Raw genomic sequence first — 23,804 nt, 5'->3', positions numbered from 1 at the left:
TAGAACATTTATCATTCAAAGATAATTCAACCAGAGCCCAATTATGTGAATGTAATAACAGTAGAATACATGACAAACCTGTAGAAATCTTTTTTTTCCTTTTATGCTACAGTGTAAATCCAGCTTGTTCCATTCCAGTAAGAAAATTAGACTCCATTAATATAGATGGATGAACATAGGTTTGGCAAACATTAATCTCAAGCAGGCTGGGCTGGTCTTATCCCCCGCTTGTTTTTTTTTTTTTGTTTTTTTAAAGAGAGGCTTCATAATTGCCTTTCTCCAAGAATTCGTTTTTTTTGTCTTCTTTCTCTTTCCAATGAGGTAATGGGCAAAGTTGAGTAGACTCAAATATTGACTCTATCCGAAAATCAATACATGGTAAGCAAATCCAGATCTGCTACTCATGTGAAGTTAAGACAGAATTGCATTGTTTATACTTTCTACAATTATAGAATTTAGAGCTTCATCAATAATATACTTGGTATCACTCTGTGATATACGTACCATCATATAACAAATATACAGCCCAATCATGCATTCAGTGTCACATATGTACTAGTTACTCAATGGTATACATCAATAGTCTCACATTTTTTCTTATTCTTACTTTTTCTTCTTAAATAAAAGTATAATTAGACTCTTGAACTTTCTTTTCAAATATATTCATTAGCATTTTTATTTTTCCTTATTCATTGATGCAGACATGGGAAACACCACAGGTAATCAATTATACTTAATAAAAACATTAATAAAACAATCTGTTGATGGCCATAGTAATTGAAATAAGACAAATTAAATCTAACTCTCGTTAACATAGGTCACAATGAAAACAAATCAAAAAATTGGTTTTCCCCAGAGTTCCACCAGCTGGAGGGCCGGTTGCTCATGGGGGATCTTGGTGCCCACAAGATTCGTCAAATTTACCAAACACTCACTACACACTCCACGACCACTATACACCGGACTCGGGCGGCGTGGGAAGCAGATGTGCCCACCTTAACAGATGATGACTGGGTGGAGGCGCTGGCTAGCCCCCGGTATTCTGCTCTGTCTACCCGATATCGACTGATCCAATTTAAATATCTTCACAGGATATACTTTACACATCTACGCCTTTACAGGATGGGGGCTATTTGGTCCCCCATGTGCCTCCGTTGCGATTCGGAGGAGGGGTTGTTTCTCCATACTGTGTGGAGTTGTGTGGCTCTGCAACACTTCTGATCGGGCATAAGGTCCTGTTTGGGGCGGGTGTTGGCATGGCACATTCCATGAGACCCTCGACTGATTCTCCTACACAGTACCAAGGACATTGGAGGGGAACAGATACAAAAGACATTTATTGTTTCTGGGGCTTGCGCTACCTAAGCACGATATTGCACAACATTGGAAGGCAACATCCCCACCCAGTATAGGTACCTGGAAGAAAGAAATGGATAGGTGCCTGCCCGCCGAAGTCGCAGTATTCCAGGCTCAGGGTTGTCTGCAAAAACACAAGAAGATTTGGGCCCGCTGTGCCACATACCGTGGCATTGACCTGTCTCTCCTGGGGCCAGCGGTATCCCGAGACCCAATAGATAGGTTGGTAGCGAGTAATTCACCGAAATAGGGTCATGGTGTTATGCAGAGGTAAAAGAACAAGTTTGCACTACGTTTGTATAATGTTGTATATAAGGTGTATGGTTGGTTGGTGGGTGGGGGGAGGGGAGGGGGGTTTGGGTCTGATGTTCTGCAGACTTCATTGGTGATGTTATTTGGTGCCTTGCAATTATATACTGTGTCTAAAAAATGGTTTGATGCTTGCCGGGCTTTGCCCATTTGGTACCTTGAAAATTAATAAAATTTGAGGGTTAAAAAAAAAAACAATTGTTTTTCGTGCCTTGGTCTTTGGTTCAGTATTGTGGTAGGTCCCTTGGCAGTTCTTTAGTGCATGTAATGTAAACATTCATCATGGAAAAGAGGAGAATATAGATTAGCGTACAGTTTAAGCAACTCTGAGCTCCTACATATTTTGATCACGTTAGGAAAGGGAAGACTTCATCAGGAGACCATTCACTATCTGTACTCTCACTTTACATGGTATAAAGTTAATTGTACACATGGGAGACTAGTAAGCAGGATTTCAGTAAACCTGAGCAGTACTTTGTCCTAAGCTTGCGTAATGTCCGCCACCATTTGTCCTTTCTGCTTTCCATATGGAGCATTGTGTCTTCCAGTTCTGCCCAGTATACTACTAGCGACTCCCTTTGGCAAGCACTAATGCTAAGTTTACAATTGTGTTGTTGTGTTTTCTTTCCTGTGCATGATATTAAACTCAACAAGCATACTTCAGATTTCATCTATTTTGTTCTACTTCACATATAGTCTCTGTAAGTCTTGACCCTCATTCTGCAGCCCTTCAGGAAAGCTCATACCAAATGTGAAGAAGCCACCCCAGGATAGCCACTTTTGAGGTAAAGAAAAGCGTTGAAACAAACTATATCTTGCTTACTTTTTGGGATGTGTGAGGAGGCCGACTCGATATCCGCTATACCTCTCCTTCCCTTATGCCCTGTGGGTCATGTGCATCTGAACACTGTTTCTATGAGGCAGGGAGAGAAAGGGTTAACTATTTCTGATGCCTCTTACATGCAGGCGGGAGTCCCGTGACTGGGAAGCCTAGACCAATGGGAGAAAGGAGAAGCAGGGCCAACGCCACATAGGGAGGTCCTGAAGAACCCAGAAGGTGCGCTGAATCCTGAGGAGCAAGGAGGTCGGATCGGGGGAGGGAACGAGGACGTCATGCCAAGAGATCCTGTACGGGAGCAGAGAGAGACCGACTCGACTGACGAAGCGAAGACTCCAGTAGCCATCGCACCTCAAGACCCGGACGCAGAAGGAGGTCCGGAGACCTGGTCCGAGGAGTGGTGGATACCCCCGGAGGACACCTGTGAGCCGCTGCAACTCCGGAGAGTTGCGGCTATTGCAGTACGTGAATCAGGAGGGGGGTGGGCGAGGGAACCGGGGAGTGGGCCACACCACTATGTGCACTGTGTGTTGCTGTATTGCCACTAGCCTCCTGCACCATACCTGAGCCCTCACGTCCCCTGCACGAGTCCCACGTTTGCACTTCACTCCTCAGTGGAGCACCTGATCCTCATGGAAGTCGATCAGAGGAATAGCTCTAAAACCCCTACTTTTGCCTCCCTTATCCTCACGTGACTGAATACCGAAGGGACCGGAAACCGGCGCATCCTCAGTGCCCTGAAGCTAAGGGACTGTTGTAAGAGGATAACACATCTGTACGTTTTGGGCTGTCTTGCGTGCGGTTTATATACAGCCTATTTTCTTTTGCTGCTGCATGCATACCTCTCCCTTTTGGGGACAGTGGAGGGCCCTATCCTGACAAGAGCATAGAAGACTGGAATACCTTACTGCCCTTCTCTTTTCTCTGTCTTGAGCCTCCTGGGGTGTCTCTCTAAAAAGGAAAAAAGACGAGCCACCTTGGAGGAAGATCACGGCCAAAGATCCAGAGAGGAAGAAGAGTGTATACCACCAGATTATGCAGACTTTTGGTTTCTGCTACTACCAATAAAATCTTGTCGCAATTGATCCCCAAATTTGGCCTCCTAGATTCTTCTTCCCCCATTCCTCTCACACAGTGGTAGAAGTCCTACATAGAAATGCAAAAACATGCATTCCAGGAGGTTTTGGGAGTGCAATTTATTGTTAATTGCCATTTTTATTCACTGTCTAAGTTAATCTGTCTGACAAGGTGCACATGATTTTATCTAGTAGGGCTTTATTTCTTTTGTTTATCATAATTAATGGTTTTATATATTTCATAGTTCCATAATCTGGGAAGGTTGATAAGAAGTGGTAAATGGAGATTACAAAATATAAAATAAGATAAAATTACTCTCAATAACATATCATCCTCTAATAAAAAGCATGGAAATAGATAAAAATCACATAACACTAAATTCATAGAACATACAGTACAGTAGCTAGGAAAGGTGCAAGTGCAATGAGAGCCAGCTAAATTGTCTCCATCAAATTTTCCGTTATTCCCCTCAACTATACCCTCTTTGACCATGACTTAAGATCCCTCCCAATTGATATTCTGTTCTATTCTTGAAACTGAAACCAACACTGTCCACCAGTTTTTTTATGTAAAAATCTGCGGATTTGAAGATATTTAAAAAACTCCTTTTGGTTTAGATTAAACTTGATCCTCAATTCCTCAAACAATGCAAACCCCAAACCTCTGGTCCTAGAATAGATCCCCAGTTTCCATAGACCTAATTTCTCCCATTCTGCCAGACAAGCATCCTAAAATATTCCTGGGAGTGCGGGATTCCTTTGTTTTAGAGTAGACCAGTTCCATCTCCCAAGTCTGAACTTCTTTCTTAAATCGACTCAGCTTTTATAGGCTGCTTCCAACACATTAAACCTAACTTTCTTGTAGTAACTGGGTTCTAGCAGTTTTAGCAGACATCCTTTAGCTCAATTCCTATTGTAAGCTTATAGATTGATGGCATACCTCAAATAGATTCAGATGTTTCCTCTCTATTACTCAAAAGAATGCTCATATACTGAAGAGCAGTAGCTATATGATAAAGTTTGAAGTTTGGGTCAGTTTTTAAAACTCGAGTGGGATTTGATCAGTCCCACAAGCTGTCCCTGAGGGTAAATCTTTAAGGGATACTCTCTATTCCTCTACCGTAAATGTTGCTCCTGGCTTATCCTGCTCCTCCAGAGTTAGTCTTTCCATAGACAGAGGCCACTGCTTACTCCATCCTCTTGAGGTTGAGCATGATACAGACTTGCCTAATAATCTTGGAATTCTCGTTGTATATCCTCAGGATCAGACACCATTTTACCACCCATATCTTTTATATCCTTAATATTGCATCCAGCCACATTTTGTAGAGTGTGCATTGCTAATAGATGTCCTACCCTTTCATTATATATATAACACTACTGTCTCTTGGAAAGGTACTTTTTTCGGTGTTTTTTTTTTAGCTGTAACTTCATTGATTTTGGCTTTAGCCCTAGCAATCTGTTGTTGAGCCACATCAACATTAATTCCTCCTTTCCTTACCGCGGTGATGACCAAAGTCTCTGCTTTGGTAAGATTTTGATATATTTCTGCTAACTATAATTTCTCCTGTTTCTGCCGGTTCAAGCTATACCTCATGGTTTTCCCTCTTATTCATGCCTTGAAGGCATCCCAGAACACTCCGAATTTGGGCCCTTCCCCAATTATGATCTAAAAATTCTATACTTTAGGATATAATTTGATCTGGCATCCCTTAATAACTCTGGTGACAAAAACAAATAAACCAACCAGCCAAAAGTCAGATGGGGAGCTGAGTAATATGTATAACCTAAATCAGGCGCCCTTAACTCCTCCCATACATCTGACAGACCTATTTCTCTTTTCAAACTTTTAAAAGCTTTAAACACCCATGGGCTCTGTGTTATGTAGTTACCTGAAATGTCTGGTTGCAGACACCTTGACCCATTAAAATTGAAGTCCCCACAGATACTATAGGGGGCCTGCCAGATTGGTAATTCTACTGCTAAATAAATCCAGTATAGCAGGATCATCAAGAACTGCTCTATATACTGTACATAGGGTAAAAGACCCCTTGCCATATCACCACTACACAATAACCCAGCGTCCATATCTATCTGTTTTACTACAAATACATTCTCCCACCCCTCTTCGTGCTAATATTGCCACCCCTTTTGTTTTGGTATATGCAATTAATTTTACACCCAGTGTCTCCAACAGCTTAACATTTGAATGCTCTATATATGATTCTTGTGAACAATAAAGATCTGCTTTAAGGGCTTTTAGATAATGTGACCATCCGTCGCTTACGACTGTCATAAAGGCCAAATATGTTTATAGTTGCAATACGAATCCTAGCCATTCTTGACTAAGTTTCGGCCAGCTAGCCAGACATTCCATTGAGCTATCTAAACCTTTTTGGGAGAGCCTACCTGGTTCCCAACATTTCTGTAAACTAGTCTCTATTCTTGAACCTATTAAGCGATATTGCTCGATACTCTTCCTCATTTTGTTTGCAAGCTTCCCCGCTTCTTCACCTTCCCACTGAAAGACCCACCAGTGAACCACAACCCCATGCTCTCTACCCTCGCTATCCACCCACCTGCTCTCTCTCCCCTCAACCCCTCCCTCACCTTCCACTCAAGGCACAGAGGCCACCCAAGACCAGTCAGTTGACTCCCAGGTATCCCCCTCCAACTCCCCAACTCGCACAATTGTGCTTGAAATCTTGAAATCAGAGATCAAAGACAAAGTAACAACACAAGTTCCACCCCACAAAAATAAAGCCTCTGTTGGGACTCCCTTTATATTTAATATTAGAATGATCACTTTCTCAGGTTGTGATCACATATGTAAACTACTGATGAAACCTAGCGTTGTGGACCCAAGTTGATTAAATATTCTTAGGCCTGTATTTCTGAGGTAAAAGTTCTGGTTTTGCCCTGGACAATAGTTTTCAGCTGAGCAGGGGCGAGCAACAACGCTTCTCCTTCAGCTTCTGATGTTCCATCGTGGCGTGGACGAAATCAGGGCACACAAAAACTAAGAAGTCTTTAACATTCCGCTGGGCATCCGGTAGAGCCTTCACAAAAATAATTTGTCAGAAAAGAAAATTCCCAAAATACACCAAGACATCCCGGTGCCAGCTTTCTATTGCTCCTCCAGAAGAGTTCGGATTCCTACGCATGAGTGAATATCTGAGCACCCTTTGTACTCCCGTCTTCCAGTTCCAAGACCCAAGTTCTGGGAAGGCAGTCTTTAATGAATCAAACATAAAAGATCTAATATCACTGCCATGTGCCCCTTCCTTTATTCCAAGAAATCGAAGATTATTTCGCCTTTGGCGAGTCTCAAAGGCCTTGATCTTTTATAAGATATCCAACAGTTGATTATCCTGCATCTCAATCTGACCCTTGAGCCTCCCCAGTTCTACTTCAGCCTCTTTTGTTGTCTCTTCTATGGTGCTGAGCTTTTCTCCAATTGTGACACAAGATTTTGCCACTTTTTTAATTGTACCTTGTAGTTGTTTGGTGGCTAATTTAGCTCTCTGACTCTCAGCTCTAGTCTCCGTTTGATGTGGTCTAGTGGGCTTTGTATAGAAATGTAATTGCCTTTCTTTCTGGTGCTAAAGGAGAAGTGTCTGTAGCACTACATGTGTAGATGGGATCTGTGTTGTTTCCCTCCCATATTTCCTTGTCATTATCTTCCCATATGTGAAGAATTGTTTGGTGGGTATATTTGCGTTCTGCAAAAGTTCCTACAATGTTCTCAGGGTCCCTGCCTTATAAGCCTCCTGCTGATTCAGCCCCTAACTTCAACCATAACTTTAGTGATCAGGTGCAATCCTTTCCCTCAGCAATGACCCAATGGCCCCGCTTGATCAATATTCATCTTGCATGGCAAAAAGTGTACCCCGTACCCAGCCAAATTAGGACTCTCCTGTCATATGTATTGTAGCCTGTTCTTAACAATTGACATCTCTCCTTCGGTTTTACACTTTTATCTTTTGGGAAGTGCATTTGTGCTCCTCACATTTTTAAGAAGGAACGTACTATGTATTATTTGATGGTAGTACCCATATCCCTAAACTTTCCATGGTAGAAATTTGTAAAGATAATTAGTAAAAGACATTTGTTTATGATGTACAACGAGACAGGATCCCTCTCAGGAAGACCCAGCAATCAAATAGTACATTAATTCAATGGGGAGTTTCACCACCGAAACAATGATAGGTGTATAATAAGGTTTTACCACCAGTAGACCCACTTCAAAACATCCCCTTCTAACCCTCCCTATCCCCCCCCCTCAGGATAACAAGACATCAGTCTACCTCCAATAACAAAATTTAAACCATATAGAATTCTTAAGTCTTCCATTAATTGGAGGCAAGAGTGAGTGATTTGATAGCCTCCTCGAATAGTGCTCCTCGTCACCAGCCGAGTTTTTGTAGTTTTCAGGCCTCTTAGGAGCACTGAGCCCTGGATACATTTAAGTCTTGAAGCAGCAGGTAGAGGGTCCCCTCTGATCCTAGGGGGGACTGAGAATATTAAATCAACTCATCTGCAACCTAGGGGTGGCCGTGGGCAGGTTTTTTGCCATCTAAGAAGTGATAACGGTCTGATTCATTGTTTTCATTGTGCAGTCTTGGTCTGCCCTAGTAGAACTTTTTACTTATCTATCTGGGATTGCTGACAATGCTGCAAACCCAGACTCTTCCCAGCTGGGTTTTTTCATGAGACGATTTCTTGACACTGCATGCTCACGATTATCTGAATCTTGGTCGTTGGGGCTGTTAACCATGTGTTGAGCGGCCAATCATCATGACCAGCTTCATATTCCTCTGCTCAATTTAAAGTGTATTTAGGGTCTATAAAAATATGTGATTGGTCTTCGACCAAGACTATCAACTTCACTGGGAAAAGAAGCATCTATTGCAAAATTCCAAGTCTTGCAGCTTATGTTTCATGGCCAAATAGAAGTAGTGTTGTATTGTCACTGTGTAGGTGGGAAAGATCATTACTTTGTTGATGTAGACTGCAAAGTTACCCACTTTCTCGGCTTTATTTTAGGATTACATGTCTATGGTTCAAAATCTGGCCATGACTGATCCAAGTGTTGGTGGTTGAGCTGGGGCTTTGTGAGCACTTTTGACAAAGTGTTATACTAAATTCTCAACAAACCATTATTCCAGGAAAGTGACCAGGTCTAATTTTTCTATTTTCACTAATAGTGACCATTCTTGTATAGATAGAAACCCTCAGAGTGCTTCACCCTATATTCAAGAAACCTTACTTTCTGTGACATTGCATAATTGTTTCTATAGTTATTCATAATTAGGACCTAGTTCACTTAAAAGGGTCTTGTTTTCCTTAATTTGGTCGGTCCAAACACTTATTTTACTTTTTTCACAAGAGAGTCATACCTATAATACTACTAAGTCCATTTTTTCAAGCACTTTCCTGGAGGCCACAATGGCATCCAATAATTTGTGCAGTGTATTCAGAGTGGGGCCCTCCACTGCGTCACCATTTCTTGCGCCACTTTTGCTGTGTCATGTCGGCTGAGGATGACGAAAGGGTTGACCCTTATACATAGGTATTATGCAGAAGATGGTAATCCTGTTGTGATTCTGAGAATCCTCATGCATAATAAATTAGGCTAGTTTTCTGGGACTAGGTAAGAGGTCAATACTAAAAATCATTATGTAGTGCAATGGCAGGGAAAATGTAGTGAAAGGTTAGGCGACTACCCAGGCTTATATTGGGGTACATTACAAAACAGAACACCCACTCCTCATCCGACCGCACGATATATTATAAAGTGAATGTCCTTCTAATCATTTGTAAAAACATTTTTAAAAAATTCAGAATAAAAAATGTCTAAAAGTATATACAAAGTGCCTAAAAACTCTATAGATCCTTTTTATATGTTTAAAAAGTCCTACAAGTCCTTTCAAATATGTTCATATATATGGCTGGAGTAACAGAGCGTCTGAAAGCCATGGTGCTCAGTAATAATATAGAAGGAAAAGAAATAAAAAGATTTTGCTTAAAATTCCAATTTCGGTTGTTTTGGAAAAAGGCTGAATTCTCCCCAGCATAGGGAGAGCCAAATGTTTGTGTGTCCTGTGTGGGAGATAGAACATCACTGCTGCTTGCCTTTGCAGACGGTCCCTGTAACACCTCACAGAGCAGGTCAATCAAGCAAAGATTATCTTTTTCAGTTCCCACAGCCGATGCGGAGGAAGAGTTTGAAACAGCCTGTAGTAGAGCCGCTTTCCAATCCAACAGGAGCTGAAGCATCCTGTGGTGGTTCTAAGAATGCAGACATCAACATCAACCCTATCTTGCATTAGGTTTGGGTTTTTCTTGCCCACAAGTATATAGGATCGATGCTATCTGAGCCAGTGAGTGGAGTTGTTAAACCACGTAGGGTCAAATCTTGGGAGTTACCGTGGATAGCTTTTCTAATGCATAGGTCCATTTGTTCCATCCTTACTTCGTTTAGTGGGCAGGATCCTTCATTGGGGGGGGGGGGGTGTAGTCTTGAATGAGAATTGCTGAACTGAGACTCTGGATAACAGAAGCTTTTGCTGCCTATACATCTGCAAGGAGCTTGCATTTTGCTTGATTGGTTTATGTAGCCCATTTGTTCAACTGGATGGGGCGTGATTTGAGTCTCCTGTGTTAGGTCGATTCTGTGGTGTTTGCCCTCTAATCGGAGCAGCATCATCACGTCCTCTGGTATTGATGTTTTTTCCCCATTAAAATGTATTGATTGGATGTGGGAACTAAATCCTATTGGTACTCGATTTGCAGGTGAATGAAGAGTGCATGCTTTGCTCCACAACAGTTCTGGATTTTGATTTAAAATAACTTCAGTTTGATCATCTTTTGTTGCTTTACTGTGTATCTGGTTTGTAACACTCTGCCCAGTTTTTGAATATTTGGATCAACTGAAGGTCGTGTGATAGTATGGAGAGATTGCAATGTAGCTGTAAAAATGGAGAGGCGCTTTTATTTTTTTGCAGCACCCTTTTTGGAATTGATTTCCTTGAGCTTTTGCCTTTAGCTTGATCCTCTTACTTTATACCTTTTTATTAGGATCGAGTGGTGTCTCCACGATAGGCGTATAGGCCTTTCTTGGTTCTTCTATTGGGTTCCCTGTGCTAGTATAGTAATTAGGCTGAGTCACAGTCTTTTACATAAGAGTTGCCATCTTGGATGTGGTTGTTGGGCTTGCAAAAGCTGGTTGTTGGGTTTGCAAAAACTGGTTCTTGACTGACGTGTCCAATGTTTGTCAAGTTTTGCCGACAATCCTCTATGATGTCATTTATGAGGTTTAGGACTTCCAGCAATTTTTCCAATAGGGGAACACAACTTTGATTTTCTAGTGTCCTTTGGTTGGCATGTGTCCTTAGATTCTCCATTATGACATCTTCAACTGCTGCCATCCTGCAGTTGATTATCACTATGGAAGATGTAAATTGCTTGGTAAGCTCTAGTTGGTCATCAAATTTTAAGAACTCCGTTGGGCTTCTGTGATTATATCCAAAGTTTTATTACGGGTTCTGTAGTAGCGGGATACTCGTCGAAAACGCACTTCAACACCTTATCAGGGGTAGCAAGCGCTATATAAATGCAAACCTTTTTCCCCTCTTCTATCCATCCACTATCCTTCTTAATCCAAATAACTAACTAACATGCCCACCAATTAAATTAATTTCACATTTAACTGTACTAATTCACTGCTAATCCTTTATGGGTTCCAGAGTAGTGTGCTCCTTGCAGAAAAAGCGATTCAACGCCTCGTCAGGGGTAGTAAGCGCTATATAACTGCAAACCTTTTTCTCTCTATCCCTCCACTATCCATTTCAATCCAAATAACTGACTAACATATTCACCACTCAAATTACTTTCACATTTTCACTATACTAACTACTAATCCTTTATGGGTTCCAGAGTAGCGTGCTACTCACAGAAAAAGTGCTTCAACGGGTAGTAAGCGCTATATAAATACAATTACAATGGGAATACGCTGGGGGCACTGCAGTACGTGGGCAGTTAATGGGTCCAGTAATACATCCACATTCGGTGGCGCAACCGATGGAAGTGTTAGATCTCTTTCTAACACGCATTCTTTTCCGCAGAACAAGCAGCGGAGGGCAGGCAATCCAGACTGGTCGAAATGATAGTAGCCAAGATTTGCTTAGCTCCCGGAGTCGAGGTATGCCCAGATGGAGTACCATGCGATCACGGTATTGTCGCTCCAAGAGCCTTTTTTCCATCTCGTTGGTGACTAGGACGTCCACTGCGTAGCAGAAAAATTTAAATCAGGATTCCCACTACCAGTAGCAGGGTTAGCAGACGTCATCCAAAAATGCTTCCAAAGACTGAGTGTATAAAAGCTGGAACCACTCCGAAGACTGTCTGAAAGGTGCTTAACAGTCCAGAACCTATGGTCTTAAATAGGTGTACTATACCCTTCGTATCAGACATTTTGAAGATTTGCGGTACCATTTCACCGAAATGAAAAGGGAAGTTAGTTTTTACCAGTGCCTGTATCTCGGCTGAAAACCTTGCAACCTGAAGAACAAAAGTCTCTCGGGCTGAGGTTAAGGGCACGTCTTTCTGTAAAAGAATGGCTTTCATTCGGCTCAGAGTTTCAAACCGTATAAAGGAAACATTCAACAAAGGCCTTAACGGCACCTCCCTGACTGTGTGGGTCAGTGGAAACAATACTTGCATACAACAAGTAACCCTGGAGCTTACTGTGACTAGATATGCGATGCCTGCAAGCATCCAACAAAAACCGTGATCATTCAGCATTAACTCCTGTTTTAAAGCAGCTTGAACACTCGATTAATCACGGCAGCTGGTGACCCTTTCAAGTGACAGGACAAGTTTGCAACTGAACCGTTACAGGCCCCGTGAAGCATGATATCCTGATAAATGAGAGATCCACTCAAAGAATTCACAGTCTGTACCGCTGAGAAACACTTCAGTGTCCCCAATTCCTCCATCTAAATCTATACAGTAACTACCAAGATTCATGGATGAATTTCCTACCCATTGCTTCATACCTGCCTACCTGGTGGTGTTCTATGCAATACTGAAACTGGAAAGTTGTTACTGGCAATTTTATATGGCCATGAATTAACCATTCTGTGAATGGTGCCTCTGCCACGGTAAAAGGTAATTGGTCTAATTTTTCAATGCTCAGCATCTTATCTTTCGCTTCCCTTTGTGCCATTGTTGTCTGCTTTTCTATAAAATGATGTGCAGAGAACAGACGTGTACTGTTGATATATCACCAGGGCACATAACCAGAGCGCAATTATTGTACCGTCCAGCTTAATGACACAATAGAACATAACTGTGATTGCCCGTGCTGTAAGATGGACAGATCCTGTTCCATTATATCTGTAGCCGAAGATACAATGTTGCCCAGTGAATATATACTGGATAAGGTATGGTCATGCCATTGTCAACCACAGCCAATTTCTAAGTTAATTTTGTCAATTTCACGCAATCTCTCCGCAGCTTCTTGTTGAGAGATTTTCCAAATTTCATTACAGAGTATAGGACGCGTTTCTGAAGTGGCTTTCGGGGACCTAACAAAAAATCCCCAAGATCCATGTCATCTGAGAGTAAGGAACAGTGTTGTTTCACCTGTGACAGTGTTGAGGTTCTTAGCCAATCTAGGCATAACTTCCCGACATTGTATGATGTCACTACCCCCGAATGTTCTCTACAAAGCGTAAGTCACACCTATGATACTTAACCCTTCGGCGGTATCCCAGAATCTTGACTGACACCTATTTGTTTCTATAGGGCAAACCAACCATCCCTTCTAATTTGGGTCTGTTGAATTGTATGAAACGTCATGCATGATGTCATCGAGTGTACCCTCACCATTTTCTGTATAGTTTTGACATAACTCTAAATGTACCTTCGATCGTATAGAATGTGGATAAATGCATGAGGACACAGGACATTTGATACACTTTGACAATTACTTTCATTGAAGGCTGAAGTTCAGACTTTAAATTACATTGAATGGGTAATGGAAGGGAAGAGAGAGGGGTTTTTTTTTTTTTTGGGGAATGTGTTGTATTTTGGCTTGCTTATTTTGTATTCTAAAATGCTCTCATTAACAACTGATGTGGTTTATTGATAGCTGTATGAATATATGTCAATGTGAACGCCACTAAAATCTCGTTTAAGAAAAAAAAAAAAAGTTCATCATGTGAGTCCCTTCTGTCCACTCGAGAAATCCAATGAAGTGGAATGATTACACCATCTGTCCTCGTTAAATGGTTTTGGAAGATGTTGTTAATACAATTACTGTGGGCCTTGGTTTTCTTTTTCGGTATCCTCCAGTTCTGAAATATGTTCTTCCGCACTGGTTACCTCTCAGAGACACACTGGATGTCTTGCTTAGTTAGGATTATCTCACATCCAACATCTCCAATTTTATGCTGAAGGGCCACCCTGGATTTCTGGATCTCTTGAAGAATTGTTTCTGGTGGAGAATTCCCCTGGTCTCCAGTGCATGTCCTTCACTCCTACCTCAGCTACCAGTACATTGGAGTATTTTTCCATCTTCCTGTAACGAGGAGTGAAGTTCCTTTTTTTTTTTCGCCATTGATTCTGATGCAAAGACTCTACCGAGCAGACCAGATCCTTGGTGCACCTTTCCATCACCTGCTCCCAGTCGGCTACTACTCACATTTGGGGAACATTCAGTTTTAACTCGAGTAGAATACGTTTGTCAGTCTTGCTCATCATCAATGACGCCTTCCACTGCCACCACAGTGAATACTGCATCTCCCAGTCAGCTTACCCCTTTCAGGTTTAGTTTTTACACCCGATTAGCATAAAAAGCTGGGTCTGGTTTGTTAGGTTTTCAAATCATGCCCATCCCAACAAGTCATTTCAGGTGCTTTGCTGAATCCGCTCAGCAGGGAGCTAACTTCAGGCCTCACCGTGCCGGTCTTCTATATTGGGGCTTGGGCAGCGGCGAACATTTCTCTCTAGGCTGCATGTGTTTGGGGGCCATCGATTTGCAATTGTCATGGGTGTCCCCCAACCCCTTCTACTATTGACTTGGGTGAGTCACAATCTGCGTTTGGGAACCAGGTCACACCCTGTTAACTAGTCCAGCCCAATTTTACCCTGCACTACAGCACTCTCAGCCAGGTTATCTGAGCTCACCACTTGCTGGTTCCAGTTTGAGGATAGTGTTGTCCCCTCTCTGCCAGTGTGACTTACCTCGCTCCTCTCCAGAGAACAGTTAGCACACCGTTTCTTATTGACATATCAGTCTCTGGACCTTGGGGCCCACCATCTTTTGCATGCAAGGCTGTTGCTCGAGGAGGGCTTGTGTCCGTGATACGACCTCTCCTGTCTTGCAGGTCTCGTCAGGTGTTTCACTGGTGACAGGGGTATTTCTTCCAGCCACCAAGCCAGTTGATGGATAATTCAGGGTAAGGATAACTGAAGGATAAAAGACAAGCCCAACGCAGCTTACACAGCTCACGTTCGAACGGGCACCTTGTTGGCCCTGTACCCTCCTTGTTAGTGCTTTTTTTTAAGATGTACCCATTTACCCCCTGAATTGCGCTTTCTGCTATTAAAGTTTTTTCCCCTTTAACCGTTTTGTGGCTCAGCTTCTCTTTTCCTATATTTTCTAACGGTCAACATAATAACAGTATTCAGGATCTTAACCAGCAATTACTACCTATAACACAGGAAGGTTGCTTTGAAATATGCGCTGAATCAGGTCCATCATTTACTAAAGTATTCACATATATTTCACCGTTTGGTCTGGAATTCTCACCATTTTGGTTTCGTTGTAGAGGAAAGGAATTCATGCCTTTGGTCAGCGTAGCATACTTGTCAGAGTAGCCATGGCCCGTAGTTGGTTACTAATTGAGAGCAGTCCCTACAATCTCCATGATACAATTTAAAATAAAGATTGTTGTTCACAAATTAGTGTATTCAAGTTTTTGACGCCCTGGGACAGGGATATTACTAGAGCTGGTGTTAGCCAAGATCTTTTGATATTACTAAAATTATCCATATACTATACTTCATTATAGAGGCTTTCAGTCTCCCCTCTTCATTCAATGTTTGCCTGTTACTGTGCCATTCACATTTGTCTTCTGCCCACTACAGCAAATACCATGGGAAAATGAGCCAGCCCACTTCTGCCACTGGTTAGGTTCATGATGAGTGACGGTCTTCTGTCCTTTTCAAGGAGCACATCCAAACACAAAGTAGTTGTCTTCATTGGCATGATCTACTATGGCAATGACTGCTTTTTGAGATGAAAAGATAACTTTGCTTTTAACCAATGTTTCTTTACTTTTAGACTGACAAGGGCCCAACAGCTTTTCCAATAATAAAGTTTTGCATAAACAATTACAAATATACCAAACATTGAAAAAGCCAAAAACCTGGAAGTCAATGCCAGACCTACTGGATTTGCCATAGCTTGTTTCTTTAAGGAAACATTTCCTTTAGACAGCCTATCCAGTATGTCATTCCCTAATACTAGCAAAGATTTATTAAAATCTTTTGATAAAATGACCATCGCCCACAATTTGTGGCATGCTTCATTATCTGGTCTTATCACCTAGGTGATGTTCATCCAAGGAGGGCCCAACCTCTTTTGGGGAAAAAACATACATCTCACCAATGACTGGGAGTGTGGAGGCTCACTAGCGATGACCTTACCTTGAAGTCTTTGTGACTACAGGGAGCCGGAGGTCATTCTCTGGGGGCAAATAGTTTAAAACATTTGGGAAGACAAGTGCACTCTGGATACAAGCGAATACTAATTGAGTTTTAATTCCGGAGGATATCTTCATGGACCATTTTTTCTTGCATTCCCCAGTACATATTCAACAACATATTAAAATCAATGTCGCTCAGTTCAGTTTCAAAGATATTAGTCAAGCAAAATGTTATGATTGGGGAAAAAGAGTGGGGACCATGGGACAAAGGTGAATATGGTAGCATATTTACCTTCTTACTACTTGTGGCATGGTTGATAAAGCAAGACTCACTAGACTTATTTAAGGAGCTTTTGGTTACAGATACCACATTCTGTTGCTGGATTTTTTTAAATAATGTATTTTAACAAAAGCCTTAAGACTGAGGCAGCTAAGGGAGATGTAGCAATCATTTCACTTCTATCTGCATACTTACAACAGAATTTTTAAATCAATGCTAACAGAAACATTTGCACATTAAATACCCGGAGGTAATCCGCCAGAGGTCATAGTCCACATGGTCAACTGGAAGATGTGTTTGCCCGCTGCCACACTGCTGCCTCTCCAAGTCAGCTCACACCCTAAAATAAAAATTGATCTGGTTGGATATGGAAGAGCCAATGGCTTTTGCCCAAATCCAGTGATGGAAGATAGCCAATTAAGTATGTATTCCACACATGCATAACCCTTTGTAGAATTGCCACCTCAGTTAAAGCGTATAACCAGTATTCAGCAACCACAGTCCATTTCAAACAGCAGTCCATTTCAAATAAAAGTGCAACATGCATAAGGTAAGCAGAAAACAACAAACCACTTGGGTTAGTGGGTAGTAATACTACACCGTTAAGGATTAGTATGCAGATGAGACAGAGATAAGTGTCAGAATATGACAATTTGTACAAGACGAGGTGGTATGGCTTTGATTATATATCTAGCTTATGTTAGATACAGCACAGATCTTGCTTTAGTTAAACATGGCTGTTTGTGCATTGGGGTGCATGACATTAGTTTAGGGCCCAACAAGACAATTGGATACTACCATGGGTCTCTTAGCCACTTATATATTAAGTGTGCTCAACTGTCACATATTTTGGTTGCTCACACTAACAAGCCTAAGAAGGAATTTTTCCATACTCTGCAGCATTTTAAATTCCGTGGTAGTTTGGGGATCTGCTCTAAAAATGTAAAAGGAATTAGAGCGATATGATACTGGCATCTTTCATGTGCTCCCTGACATACGAATTAAGGCATCATTTACCATCCTATATAAAAAAAAAATTAAAAAGCATCGAGCATGAGCAAACATGCCCTAGTTCCATAGACCTAACGAAGTATGAAAAGGATAGGTGTGGGACAAGGCAGATGGGTGGAGGCTAGAGGGATACTAGGAAAAGGGTCTCATAATTCAGAGCTAATGGTATGACTGTATGTGGAGGCTTTACATGACTCCGAATAGAAATTCTACAAAAAAAACATACTTAAAATCAGCTAATCATAAAAGAAAGGTAATAGACTAATTGGTAAGGGATGTGTGGCAAAAAATAACTGAGGTGTATTTATCTAATTTGTTCGCTAGGTCATTAATAATTATGGCAATACTGCAATTTTACATATTAATGTGGTTTAACAGCACATATGAAATATTAGTTTATTGTAAAATACTAATACTGATTTTCTAGTTCGGGCAAGGCTCCACATTTCCACTGCAGATGAAACATTCTCTGACAGGTCTGTTTAGCTCCAGATAGCCTTACCCACACAAGCATAATTCATTCGTTTATTTCTGAAAAAGTCAATTTAATTTCGGGGGGAGGGGGAGGGGAGGGGGAAGGGATGGAAACTACTAGGTGAGACCCTAATAGTTTAGAGAGCACAACAATTTCCAAAATGATTTTCGACTACCAGAGGCTCGATAATAAAACGTACTTACTTCAAGAGCTCTACCCGGATTCTCTACTGGATGAGTAAACCTATGTCAATCTTAATTTCTCTCATTGCCTCTTTTGAGAGTGGACCATCGACTCTTATAATTTATTTTTTATTCCTATAGTTGGAACACTGTGGCACAGTCTCTGGCAGGCAAGAAGGCCAAAACAGTCGAAAGCGTGGGTAAATGCAAACATTATTTGTAAAGCTCAAGGAAAGCTGAACATCAGACCGCCCTGGTTCATTTTCCCTTAAAATAATTTTATTTATATAGGCATATTTATGCATTACGTGAATTCTGCATATCTGGATATGAAACTGCTGCTGTATAAATATGCACAATTGAGACTATGCATTATATAAAGAGATAAGATTTATACAAACATAACATTTTAAAAATGTTATATATATATATATATATATATATATATATTATGTTTATGCTTCAAATATGTCATAGTTTGCACATAATACATATATGGTAGATTATGTAAATAGGATTATAATGTAGGTACCTGTACCTATTCAAGTTGGTTTTCATACTTGCTATATGGATATAACAATATGTAGGTATCAAAAAATACACAATCTACATTCTGACATGACAAAAGATTACTTTTGGCTAGTTACATTAGGCTGTCTATATATATATGGGTATGTGTATACAAATGTTACTAGCCTATAAATATATACAACATAGGTGTATGCCTGGTTGGGCGGCGGTGGCGGTGGCACCACCACCACCACCAAACTAAATTACAACAAATTTGGCAGGAATGTAGAGGTTAGCTCGAGGAAGAGCCTTTTTGTGATTTGGTGTTAAACTGTTGAGTAGTTGCTGAGAAATTAAAAGATTTTTAAGATATACAACTGAGGCTGCAGTGGATCCGCGACCCCTCCCGATCTTGTGCCCGAGATCTGATTGGCTGCCAACACTTCAAACCAGGAAGTGTTGGCAGCCATCTTGTGACTGGGTTGAACTTGGTCACAAGAATTTTTTTTATAAAAAAGAAAGTAAAGGGGGCAGGGTAGAAACACCCTGACCTCCTAGGCCTCTTGGGGCGGTCCCACGGCCCAAAAAGCAGTTTAAAAAAAACAAAACAAAAGAAATTCGACAGGAGTCGCTCCGGATCCACGCTTTGTATAATATATAATCAATAATGATGCGGAAGAAATCACGGGCCAACTGCAGCCCCAGGGACTGCCAACTCCCTAGGGCTATAAATAGTGAAATGCGGGGGCTATGCCCCCTCCTGAAGTCTCGCAAACCGCCACCTCCCTGGGGCTAGATTTAATATTAAAGTGCGTGGGGCTACTGCACCCCCCCACTACCTCGGGGGCCACCACCTCCCCTGGGCACATACTTTTATTTTTATTTTTTTAAGTGGGAGAGGCCCTTTAGCCTCCCCCGCAGCCTCAGGGACCGCCACCTCCGCGGGGCAAATTTGAAGAAAGGAGGTGTTGGGTCATGATCCCAGAGCAGTAGCAAGACTAGTATCCTCAGGAGCGAAGACAGTGTCCCAACTCTCCCAAAAGGTACAGTCACCAGTCTGTACAGGCAAAACCCCAGACTAGAAACTGATACCCCTGAGGAGAGAGGAGACCACCACAGGACCACGATTTCTTGAAAATATCAGGTGTGTTAGTATCTCAGGAAAAGGGAGTAGGAGAAGGCACGGGTCTCTGGACTGTAGCACATAAAATAATAAACAGGAGAAAAAGAGACAAGGGCAGCATTAAGTATAGGTGATTTAAACAAGGTTGCCGGTTATAACACCAGTAATAGCCAAGGTTGTGTACTCTCTCATACTTACACAAGCGCGATATATGAGATTTGTTTTTAGTAAGATCTCCTCGTGAAATTAACTTCCTAAGAAATAATAAAAGGCTCCTGTAGTACCAGGCTTGAAGAATTACTCAGGAAACCAAAGGCATAAGTCTGCCTATTACACAAACAATGCAGCAACAAAGGTGAATCCCACTTCAGAGGAATGTTTTTTGTTTCTTCCAAAATGGATCGATAAAGTTTTTTCTGAAGAGCACAAGAGATTTTCCAAAACTAACAGAGGGCAGGCGCTAGTCTCTGTTATTACCATAGGCTTCTACAGTCCTCTCACGTGAGCGAGCGCTGCGCCAGCTTACGAAAGGTATTTCCAGAATACAAGAAGGCCGCGCGTGTCCCAAAGCCTGCTAGCCTTATCAAAAGTAAATAGTGCTAATCCAAACAAAAAGCTGTGTTTTCAATAACAAATCAATCCGTGAGGCGGGTAATGCAGTTGCGACCTCGTGTCGCGGAGGAAACGTCAGTAAACAAAAGAAAAGTGTTCACTTACGTTTTCGTTGGTATGCCCGACAAACATCAGAAGTGAGCTCGAACTGCACTAGCGGGCAAGGTCCGTGAGGTTCCTGGAGAGTCAGGAGTGAGCGCGTACAGCGCAGCAGGGATTCTGAGCAGGCGGGGTCCGGGAAGCTCCGGAGAGTTAGGAGCGAGCGCACACCGCGCGACAGGGATTCTGAGCAGGCAGGGTCCGGGAAGCTCCGGGGAAGGACAGAGAGACCTTCTGCAACTATCTTTAATGAAGAGACACGAAGCAACAAAAACAGGAAGGAATTTAGGTGAATAAGTTCCCAATATGAAATAGAGAGCTCCGATTATTCCAGGGTTCAGTAACACAGCGTGGTCCACCACAGTTCAGTAAGCCAAGCACTGGCCATAGAGAAGAGCGTTCAGTTTATACCTTCTTCGCAAGGCAGCATGGGAAAGCACACAACCCCCTCCCCCAGAAACAGAACTTTATGGGAGTTGTAGTGCACTCATAGGGGAAAGAGACAGGGAGCAGGAAGCTAGACGGGTAACAGGAGGGGGGCCAAGGGTTCCCCCTCCAGGCGCCCTACATGACCCTAGGGACCGCCACCACCAGGGCCGGCTCCAGCAATGGCCTGGGGTGCCCACCCCGGGACATTGCAGTTTGCTATGGCTTGGTGGGAGCATTGGTCCCTTCACACCATAGCAAACACTACTCCACTTCATGGAAGCGAGAGAATTAAAAATGCTCAGGTTTGCACGAAGCAGAGCAGAATTGCTTTTGGACAGAGACCTTCAGGCTCCCCCTGCGGTCACCAACTTGGAAAAACTGTGTGCCCTGGGTGGGATCAGGGCACCCAGTAGCGTGGCCAGGCCCGGGGGTGTGGTCCCCAGGGCCAAATTGGCCCAGGAAAGGGTGGCCACAGGGCCCACCTTCCTTTAATAAATTAAACAAAAAGCAAAAAAGATGATGCTGGGCCCTGGGAGATGGGGTCCCAGGGAAGGAGGGATACGCAGCCCCCCCTTCCCTAAAAAATATATATTTAAAAAAAAAAAAAACTCTGGCAAGTCACCAGAGGCCACGCCCCCTTCACCACCACTCTGCAAACGCGCCTCCAGTCGCAGTGGTGGTTGGGGCAAATATAGTCCCCTTTAGAAGGTCTTTGGGGAAAACAAGCCCTCCTGTTACTTCTAGTTAGTCCCAGACAGCAGAATTGCAGAGAGGACTTGGAGGTCACACCCCCTTTCTCCACCACTCTGCAAACGCGCCTCCTGGCGTGCTTCTGGTTGGGGAACAAATTTCACTTTACTACCAAGGGCCTCTGGACTAAAGTGGACTACTTCCCCCAATCAGTAGTTCACCAGGAGGCTCAATTGCAGTGTGGGGAAGAAAAGGGGCGTGGCCTCTGCCAACCTCTCAAAAATCCTGCAATGTGGGACTTACTGGGGGTAACAGGAGGGGTAGTTGGCCCCCAAGGACATCCTTTGGGCCAACTACCTCTCCTGTTGCCTCCAGTAAGTCCCACACAGCGGGATTGCTAAGAGGTCTTTGGAGGCCACGCCCCCTTTCTCTAGCATTCTGCAAATGCGCTACAGGTTGGGGGGGGGGGGGGGGATGAAGGCCGCTTTACTCCTCAGTAAAGCGGAGGCCAATAAGCCCTCCTGGTAACTCCTGTAAGTCCGACACAGCGGGATTCCTGAGAGCTGGTCAGAGGCGCAGCACCCTTTCTCCACCACTCCACAAACATGATTAGTAGTTAAACAAGCATTGGCATAGCCAATAGGTCTCGCCTTTGGGACCATAAGTTAAGCCATGCAGCACTTTAACATGGGTGCTGTGCTGCTAGGGATTGAGTGCAATTTCACAACCATCTAAATTGAGGCATTGGCAGCAATGAGGCAATGCTTGGGTTCACCATTCCTAGGGAGCAAAAAAGACATTAAGAGCATCAACGCCTTTTTGGAGTAGTAAGCACTATATAATTCCAATTTAATTCAATTGCCAACAAAAATACTGCGGGAAGGTTTGTCGGTCATACAACTTTTCAGCTGGTTTTAAAGAATTCAAAAGTTTGGAATATGCACGAATTCGTTTTGGAATTACCTACTGATGTGCACCGGTATTCTCCAGACGTAGCATTATTTTGCCAGCAGTTTTTTAATGGCATGAAACCACCTCTGGTTGCAATCTCCTAACTTGAGACACCGAGTGATATTCTTTCCAAAATGTGTGGTGGCTAACCTGGGATGTAACTTAGCCCAAGGTCACACATGGGGTCGTCGTGAACGAATCTGTTCATGACTTGCTACAGTCTCTGACACTCCCCCTCTCAGGGCGGCTACAAGAAAACAAGCGAGAACTAGAGATTGTTTGTTTTCGTCTTTAAGAAAAAATGCAGAATAAAAACAGGGACCAAAAAGGGTGAAGGAAAAGTGTTGTACCAATGGCAAAATTGATCTTATTAAAAAAGTATTAAATAGAAGTAGAAAAATAGAGGTAAAACAACTGTCAGGAAATAATTGGCAAGTATTGTGGTATGTTGCACTTCAGACCTAACACAGACAGCATCATTGCCTATCCAAAGTGGCCTGTGCAAGAAAAAGGTTTCCGGGAACAGAACAACCATCTTTTGGGGGGAGGGTGGCTTACTTACTCGCCTTTCATTTTTTTGCAAAGGTCCTACAACTTCCCTTTTTGCGAAGGCCCTTCAACTTCCTCGAGGGCAGGTGGCGAATAATAAAGACGGATGAAAAGAAATCATATTGAGAGGAAGTGCACTTTGAAAGGTGTGATCCAAACAGGGCTGAAACGTAGTGCACACATTTGAGAAATACCCATGGAATAAGAACGAGTCCAGCAACAAAGCAAATAACAATAGGCTGGCGAAAACCACGCTAAGAAAGAACAAGCATTTACAATGCAATGGTCTCGGCATTGGTAAAGTTAGAGCTATTGGCATTGCTCATGACATTATTTTTGTTTTTAAAACATTTAAAGAAACGGCATTGTCATGAGCAATGCCAATAGCTCTAACCTTAACAATGCCGAGACCGTTGCTGGATTGGGGACTCTGTCCATTTTCACATTTCTTTTTATTATCATCTCTTATGGTAAGTGTTTTCTAAACTGCGTTTGGGAGGACACTTTCTGTGCTACCGCTCCTCCTCCTTCAAGTACCCATCTTTATACAAATGCTGACACGTCACAGGCCCCCTGGACAGTGTATGTTCAGTTTTTA

The 23,804-nt window shown here is 42.5% G+C and overlaps 1 protein-coding gene across 2 annotated transcripts in view; it reads right to left on the bottom strand.

The window, feature by feature from the left end:
• The window catches only part of PLAG1 (PLAG1 zinc finger), a 421,454-nt gene that overhangs the window by 320,942 nt on the left and 76,708 nt on the right, over positions 1-23,804 (bottom strand). The window contains exon 2 of one of the 2 annotated variants that reach the window (XM_085605600.1): positions 16,820-16,915. The exons of the other annotated variant lie outside the window; for it this stretch is intronic. The gene's annotated coding sequence lies outside the window, so the exon portion shown is untranslated. The remainder of the gene's footprint in view (positions 1-16,819; positions 16,916-23,804) is intronic. 2 annotated transcript variants of the gene reach the window in all.

Source organism: Triturus cristatus, chromosome 5_1 (genome assembly GCF_964204655.1).
Source record: "Triturus cristatus chromosome 5_1, aTriCri1.1, whole genome shotgun sequence".
Taxonomy (NCBI): domain Eukaryota; kingdom Metazoa; phylum Chordata; class Amphibia; order Caudata; family Salamandridae; genus Triturus; species Triturus cristatus.
The sequence above is the reverse complement of the archived record's forward strand: the minus strand, read 5'-3'. Positions and strand labels throughout refer to the sequence as shown.